The following is a 2,917-nucleotide window of genomic DNA, read 5'->3' on the forward strand; positions in this document are numbered from 1 at the left end:
CCATAAGAACATCAGCCCTGCTGGATCAGACCAAAGGTCCACTGAATCCAGCTTCCTGCATCTCACAGTGGCCCACCAGATGCCTCTGGGAGCACAGGAGGCAACGGAGACCTGCATCTTATTGTCACTCCCTTGTAGCTGGCATTCTGATGTAGCCTACCTCCAAAAGCAGGAGGTTGCACACACCCATCATGGCTTGAAAGCTGTGATGGACTTTCCTCCCTAAATCTGTCCAATCCCCTTCTCAGGGCACCTAGGCCAGACCCCATCTCCATATCCTGTGGCAAGGAGTTCCACAGATTAATTAACCACTGGCTATCAAGCCCCAGGATCCCTCCTCCTCCTCTCCAAGAAACGGTCATTCTAGGTGAGCAGGAGACATCGGATTCTGTGGAAGGTCCCAGGGTGTAGCTCCAGTAGACAAGACTGCAGGTTGCAGCAGAGCCAGGGAAGCTCCTGGGCCACAGCTGGGGGCTCCTGTGACTCAGCTGGGGGCCACTTCTGCAAGAGGAAGGTGGAGCCTAGGTCTGCTTGCAGCAGCAAGGCCCAGCAGCGACCCCCAGAAGTCCAGGTCCTGACCAGCCCACTGTGTCTCCTGTCTCACCTGACCAATCTGCCCCAGACCACTTGACCTGCAAGGGGATGGCCATTCTCCCATCCACACCCACCCCACGGACAGGCAGTCCTGCGCAGAGAGCTCCTGTGTGACGTCCTGTGTGTCTTTCCTCAGGGGAGGGGCAGGCGCTCATCCTCGCCAGACAGACTCCCGGCTGGGGGCTCTTCCCACTTCCAGGACACAGGGTTCCACCCGGCTCTCTAAGCGGCTCAGATCAGCTTGCAGATGGGCGGAACTCAGAAATCCACAGGCCGCTAATGGCCAAATCCTCTGAGCGGAGGCTGAAAGGAGAGCGGGAGGGCAGACAGCTCGCTGCCACCCTACGCCCCCAAACCTCTTGCCTGCAGGCTCACAGACAGAGAAACCTGGGTCATAGGAATGGATCCAGCCCAGGGCCCACCTAGGCCGGCTTCCTGTATCTCCCCACAGCGCCCCACCAGATCCCTCAGGGTCTACCCAACAAGATGCCCATATCCCATTGCCACTCCCTTGCACATGGCATACAGAGACAGGCCCCCTTTAAAACCCGGAGGCTGCATACAGTCCTTGAGGCCTGGCACCTGTGACGGACTTTTTCCTCCAGTCCTCTTTTCAGGGCATCTAGGCCAGGTGCCATGACCACATCCTGGGGCAAGGAGTTCCACAGGTCAATGGGATGCCCCGAGGGCAGCCGGTTCATGGCTTTCACAGAACAAAGCATCTCCCAGTGAGACTTGCCATAGGCACACAACTATCAAGCATACAACTGTCTAAAAAACCTCAGCAGTGACCCCACTTCCTTGCCAGAAGAGGCATATTTGTGGGGGTGCTTTCTTGGGCGCCTCAGTAGTTCTGGCAAATGCCAACCAATCAAGGCCAGCGCCAGACCTCCCTCCTGGCACATCAAATGCTGACCCCCTTCCCTTACTGGATGATGAACCAGTCTCTGCTCCTCTCACACCTTGGATGGGAAAAGGAAGGAAGAGCAGGTGGGGCAGAGAAGAGAGTGGGGGGCTCCAGCTAGCCCACCGCGCTCCTGCCTTCCTCTTCCAATCCAGGCTGTGGGAAGAGGAGCAAAGAAGAGGGGGGGGCAGACAGAGGTGGGCACACCCACCAACCTTTGACCTGAGGCAATCGGCTCAGTTGGCCTCACCAGTGAGCCAGTCCTAACCACTCCCACTAAAAGTGGCACAGAAACAATTGAAGCACTGTGGTTACTCCCTCCATCACATGAGGGGGGCCCTCTGTTCCAGGGGTTGAGCCCCTGTTCTGCACACGGGGGGGACGGGGGACCTCAGGCTCAATCCCCAGCAGTGTCTCCAAGTAGGACCAAGAAACTGGGCCTAACCCTGTGGGGACTCGTGTCCACTGAGGTGCATGTCCAGGAGTCTTGGGGTCTTGATAATTTGTAAAATCATCCAGAGATCGCCTTGGGCCAGGGTCTTTTACGGGGAGTGGCACAAGGGCAGGTGTGGGACAAGCCTGTCCACCTTGCTGCCTCCAGCCTGCCCAGCGCTACAGGGTTCACCCGGGGTCCCAGCAGCCAGCAAGTAGACCCCAAGAGGACACCCCAGAAGGCTCCCTTGGCCACCAAGGAAGCTTGGACCTGGGTAGCATCTCCAAGAAGGGAGGTCGGGGTGGGGTGGCTGAGTGAGATCCTCTGCTGATCAGAGCTGCCCTGGGGAGGGGGACGCTTGGCTCTGGGCAGCATCTCCAAGAAGGGGGAGTGGGGTGGGGGGCTGAGTAAGACCCTCTGCTTGTCCGAGCAGCCCTGGGGAGGGGGTTGCTTGGTCCTGGGCAGCATCTCTAAGAAGGGGGGTCCGGGAGGGTGGGGGAGCTGAGTGAGACCCTCTGCCGGTCACAGCAGCCCTGGGGAGGGGGGCGCTTGGCCCTGGGCAGCATCTCCAAGAAGGGGGGTCGTGTGGGGCAGGCTGAATGCTGCTCAGAGCAGCCCTGGGGAGGGGGGCGGCTGGAGGGCTGGACTCAGCCCATTTGCAGACAGGCCACCAAAACAAGCCTGCCCAGATCTTGGGGGGGGGGGTCGTGACTGGCCTTTCGGGACCTGATCCTGTGTGGACCCCCGCCTGGGGCTGTGTGGGGGCAGCCGGAGCCCCCTCCCCACCGCAAGGGGAAGCCCCCACCCTATGCAAGGGGGAGTGCAGGGAGGGAGGGGGCGCAGCGAGGGGGGCCTCCCACCCCAGGACCCCCACCCAGGACCCCCTACCTGTCCAGCGCGGTCTGGGGGGGCCTCATGCTCATGGCTCGCGGGCGCTGCGGGCCGCCTCCCGCCGCTGCTGCCGCTGCTCGGGGGGGCGGGCAGGG

This window comes from Tiliqua scincoides, chromosome 15 (genome assembly GCF_035046505.1).
Source record: "Tiliqua scincoides isolate rTilSci1 chromosome 15, rTilSci1.hap2, whole genome shotgun sequence".
Classification (NCBI taxonomy): domain Eukaryota; kingdom Metazoa; phylum Chordata; class Lepidosauria; order Squamata; family Scincidae; genus Tiliqua; species Tiliqua scincoides.